Raw genomic sequence first — 6,003 nt, 5'->3', positions numbered from 1 at the left:
GGAAGCTTGGTGAAGAGCATGCTGGATTCAGGCCAAATAGAGGCTGTCAGGATTAAATTTTCACGTTCGACAAATAGTTGTGAAATCGTGGGAATATAACAAATATCTCTATTTAAGTTTTGTAGATCTGAAAAAGGCATATGACAGGGTGCCAAGAGAGAAGCTACAGTTGTATGGTGTCAATGGAGCATTATATCAAGCAATACTTAGTCTTTATTTGAGTTGTAAGTCAGCAGTTAGAATTGAAGGAAATACAGGAAGATGGTTTAATGTTAAATCTGGTGTCAGGCAAGGATGTACATTATCACCTCTGTTATTAATTATCTTTAGACTATGTGGATCACATTATGAAAGAAAGTGGTATTAAACCTGATATCAGAATTGGAGATGTTAGTCTCAGTTCTTTACTCTATGCAGGTGATGTTATACTTCTAAATAAATCTGCTACAAGTCTGCAAGATTCCCTGACTAAATTCGAATAACTCTTGTAATAGATTTGGTATGAAGGTCAGCAGTAACAAGACAAAGACAATGAAAATAGGCAGAAGCATTGAAAATATCAACTGCATTGTGAATAGAGAACTAATAGAACAAGTAAAACATTTCAGCTACTTAGGCATGATTTTTTGTGAAGATGGTAAATTAAATATGGAAATAGACAACGGAATTAACAAAGCTGGAATAGTAGGAAGTCAACTGAATAAATTTACATGGAATAAGAGAGAAATTTGTCAAAACACTAAATTAGCTATATACAAAACAGTGTTCAAACCAGTGTTTTTTTTTTTTTTTCTGGAAAAAAGGTGCCGATACTCACCATGAAGATGTTATTACAACAACTTCCACACTTTTAACATATCCTGCGATATACCCTCGTCGTCTCGCTTTGTTGGCATGCTTTGTGCGCTGCACTCTCCTTATGATCGTAAATCTTTTTTTTCTTAATGACATTAAATGTTTTTTGCGAGATGCTCCAAAATGACCGATTTTACCATATGACCACTCCGCTGAAATTTTCGTTCCCATGTGTTTATCGACGACAAGACTTCTGACATCACAACACGCTTTGCAGTCCAACATTTTATTCTTAACATACAGCCACGCAAGTTTCTCTCGCAGAAGTCATTTTTCTGCAAAAATGTCCAATATTCGGGCCAATCATTATCAGAAGCTGCTTCCTTTTGACCACGTGGATCTTCGTCTTGGTTTCGTGATCCTCTTCACCAAATGTATTTTCTGTGCTAGTTTTGTTTTACAGGATCACAAGTAGATTCAACAATTTCTGCTTGTTCAGCCTTACTTTTTTGCTCATTGGCATAAAGTAACTACTTATTTTACTCATTTTGAACAATGATTGCACTGATTAAATTAGATTAATTCAAAACTCACGTGAACACCTGCCGTTGCAGAGTGAATATAGAATTGATAAACCGATATTGGAAGCAATCGGAAGTGAATACAACTTCCTGTTTCCGGTTACGTACCAACAGATGAAACAGGAAAGCATGGTGCCAACTTATGAGTAATCAACACTGAAAATTCAATTCGTGAACACAGTACCACCTACCGGAAAATTTATAATACATTTTGCTGTCAATAAATCGCAAATTTTTAAAAACTTAAGAAAAAACGTGCCGGTACTGCGTACCGCCAGAAAAAAAAGATTGGTTCAAACCAATTTTAACCTATTGATCTGAGAGCTGGGTTAGAAATAAAACACTTGACCCAAGGCTAGAGATCACAAATATGAGAGTCTTGAGAAAGATTAGGTAAACAGATAGCATCAGTGGCAATGTCATATTAAAAACGAGAATATTAGGAAAGAACTTAATATTGTTAGCAACCAGGAATGTGTTAGCACAACTAATCTCAGGTGGAATGGTCACAATAGAATGGAAGAAGAAAGATTGGTAGGAAAAAGACCCAGAGGAAGACCACGATATAGGTGGATTAATACAGTAAAAAATTCCTTGGAGGATAGAAATATAAGATCTGATAATGTTGGAGTCTTGACAAGTAACAGATTGATGTGGAGCAAAATTGTGGGCATTAAGTTAGTAATGGTGTAAGCTTTTCATGTGCAGTAATATCATATCCTGTATACCCCTTTAGGGTACATATCAGGAATTTGATGATGAGGTTGAATGACATTTTCACATCATGTGTATCTTCGCATACACACATCATCCCATTTGCTGTGGTGCAAAAGGACACGAGGCTGAGAGTGGCTGCGTGAATAGCATAGTTATAGTTACCAAGAAGATGATGATAATCGCATATTCTGGTGGCTAAATAGACAGTTCATGAAAGATAATTGTTGATGGAAAATGTCTCAACTTCTCTTCCAGCTTCATCATTTGAAATGGAGAAGAGGCAATTTAACTTGTGAATATTTAAAGTCCCTAAGGAAGATAATCTGACTGTTTGGTTATTTTGACTGTAGATAATCAAGCTATTTCAAAGAAAAATTTTATTTGTCTTCGAAAAAAATTTGATAAAGTTCAGAGTGGTTATGAAAAGTGGTAGAGAGATAGCAACTGAATGTGATAAGGAAATTTTGAACTTTAGCACATTGCACAGAGAGCATTTAAGATTTGTAATTGTCAAATCTGACAGACTGTCAGATTTGACAATTACAAATATACATGTTCCATCCTTAAGGCAGAAGAAATCATGCAGAATATACTTTGGAAAGTTGAGATGGACAGTTATCTTCAAGGATGCCAGTTGATGTTCTGTTAAAAATAACAGGTTGAGTTTGTGGTTTGGTGCATGTTTATACTGGAGTAAAGACCAAAAATGGTTGAAGTAAGTAGATGTAGATTTTGTAATGTTTTAGTAATTTTTATCAGGGGGTGGGATTTGGAATCTTGTTGTTTTTGTGATTTTTTTTATTATTATTTTTATTTTTTGTTGAGTTTTTTTTTTTTTTTAATCTGCATTATCATGAAAATTGTTTATGGTGATTTGCATTATAGATTTGTGTTGAAAAGGAGTTAAAAGTTATGGCAAATCTGACATGCTCTGTCAGATTATGTCAGATAATTATGGAATCTGTGCATTTGAACGGATGCACAGATTCCATCCTTGTGGTGGAAGAAATCATATCGAATTTAGTTTTGAAAGTTGAGGATGTTAATTGATGTTCTGTTAAAAATAACAGGTCAGGTTTAGATGTTTGCAAGTCGTGGTACACATTGTTTATACTGGTTTGTGATCAAAATGTAAGTAGGTAGGTGTGGATGCTTTGTTGGATTATTTTTGTTTTTAGGTGGGGAGGTTAGAGTGTTGTTATTTTTTTAGTATTGTTTGTTGAGCAAGATTTTTTTTATAGTGCACTGTCATCAAAATTATTTATGATCAGTGGCGTAGCTAGAGGGTGCGATCCGTCCCGGGCGCCACTTTGAACCTTTTTGAACTTTTACAGGTGATTCTAAAATACAGTCTCGAGAACTCATTTCCAGATATTGTAATACTACTGCGAATTTTCCTCACAATTGCTGTAAGTGTTGCTAGTTGTGACAGGAGTTTTTCTAAATAAAATTGATTAAGAATTATCTACATTACTATGAAATAGACTTCGCCAATGTCATCGATGATTTTGCTAACAGAAAAGCAAGAAATATAATATTTTAGAATGTCGAAATTAAAGTTTTACTTCAAAAATAAACATAGCGTTTTAATTTATTTCCCTATACAGTACGTCGTTTTGACTTTTTGTAGTATTTTTGGTGTGTATTGAGAGGGGCGGCAAAAACTCTAGCTACACCTCTGTTTGTGATGATTTGTAGTATTGATCTGCACAATCTTCAATCCATTGCATGGCCAGTGTAAAGTTCCTATACATATTAGTATATATTCAGACTCTTCAGAGAAGTCATGCAATTGTGAAGATTGTGTTTTCTCTGTATGTGGGATGCATACCTATAGGTACTTCACCGACACTAATGCGCCGGTATCTTGCATATCTTGCATCTAGTGTGTTGTAATAGCTTTATTTAGGCTTACCATACATCCCGGCTTGAAGGTATGGTCCCGGCCAGTTTGTCATTTTGTGCAGGTTATTTGGTAAAAATTTAAAAGTGCAGAATATACAAGCAGTACAAAAAGTGCAACACGAATACCCCACTTTGACTCTGGCCTGCACGCAGCGTCGCAAGTCATTGTTGAGCATGCGTAAACTTAGTTGAGTTTAGATTGCGAGTTGGTGTTTCTTTTCGGCTTGTTGTTTGTGATTTTTTTTTTACTTCATTAAATTAATTTAACCCCAAAATGCCAAAAAGAAACTGTGTGTTTACGGATGAATTAAAAAAGGATTATCCGTTTCTGAAAAACGTTTGTGGTCATACTGACAAAGTGAAATGTGAACAGTGTTCTTCCGAATTTTCTGTGGCTCATGGTGGGCGTTCGGACATAAAAAATCACTTGACATGTGCGAAACATTAGACTAGTCTAACAGCGGCAGGAACTTCCTCAAAGATATTGTCATATTTTAAAGGTGCCGATCCAAGTGACAAAGAATTTTTAATAGCTGCTAAAGAAGCAACTTTTGCATTTCATGTTGCTATTCACAATCTCAGCTTTAAGTCTGCCGATTGTTCATCTAAATTGATATCAAAGCTTTTTGAAATAAAGTTTAGACTGGGTAGAACAAAATTTGAAGCTGTCATTGTTAATATGATTGGGCCACTGTAGTTTCAGCAACTTTGTGAAGATTTAAACAAAACAAATTTTGTGACGATATCAATTGATTCTTCCAACAGGAAAGAAATTAAAACTGTGCCATGTGTTGTGCGGCATTTTGCACCAGATTGTGGAGTAAAAGTTAAACTTTTAGACTTTCAATCAGTTCCCAGTGAAACTGCAGAAATACTGACAAATCTCCACAAAACAAATATTGGATTTTGTGGAGATAACTGCAATACCAATTTTGGGGGTGTAAAACGGAGAGGAGAAAACAATATTTACAGTCGATTGAAGAAGGAACTAGGAAGAAATATTGTGGGCATTGGTTGCGGTGCTCACATCGTTCACAACTGTCTTCAAACTGCAGTTGATGTTCTACCTATTGAAATAGAAGCTTTAGTAGTCAAAATTTATAAATATTTCTACATTTATACGGTTCGAGTCATTCAACTAAAAGCGTTCTGTGAATTTGTAGATGTAGAGTATAAAAAGGTTCTTCAACATGGCAACACACGTTTTCTTTCGCTACTTCCAGCTGTTGACAGAGTACTTGAAATCTATGTGGGACTGAAATCATATTTTATTATTTCACAAGAACACTGTCCGGTGATGATACAACAACAGTTCTTTGATAATGATTGTGATGAAATGTATTTGTGGTTTGTGCACGGGCAACTCAAATTGATTAACAAATCTATCTTGATTATGGAAAGTACAAAAGCGAGTGCATTAAATATTGCATTGAGCTTAGAAAATTAAAAACAAATTTTGAGGAAAGACGTGATTATACCTCAAGAAGCAAAAAAGCTTTTTAGAATACTGGAAAATAATGGAAGTATTAATATTAATACAACACTACAAGAATTTATTTACAATTTGATGTTTTAAGGATACTTGTGACATAAAGACTGAATAATATATGCACGTAAACACAAGAAAGATATTTAATTAACCAAATATTTCGGTATGGAAATAGCAGACCATCTTCAGTGGCGCTACAACAGTTTTACAATAGATCATTTAAAAATAGAACAAGACGCGTGATGTTATATCACTACGTATTAAACGGAACATTTTTAAGCAGAGACATGATTGAAATAAAGATATTAATTAATAATATTAAATAACATAATATTAATATGAATTAATGAGTTATCCTGATTAGACTTTCCCAGATCCGCCGGCCCTGGATATACAGTCATTCCGATTCAGGTTATGACGATGGAGTAAGTCCTCTACACTTTCTTTGAATAAACGTTCAAATTTATAACGGGATCTATGTAAGAGGCGAGTTTTTGACCAAAGGATGTTGTGGTT

This window comes from Typopeltis vanoorti, chromosome 21 (genome assembly GCF_054136105.1).
Source record: "Typopeltis vanoorti isolate ZY-2024b chromosome 21, IOZ_Tvanoo_1.0, whole genome shotgun sequence".
In the NCBI taxonomy this organism is placed as follows: domain Eukaryota; kingdom Metazoa; phylum Arthropoda; class Arachnida; order Uropygi; family Thelyphonidae; genus Typopeltis; species Typopeltis vanoorti.
This window is presented reverse-complemented; position numbering follows the sequence as displayed.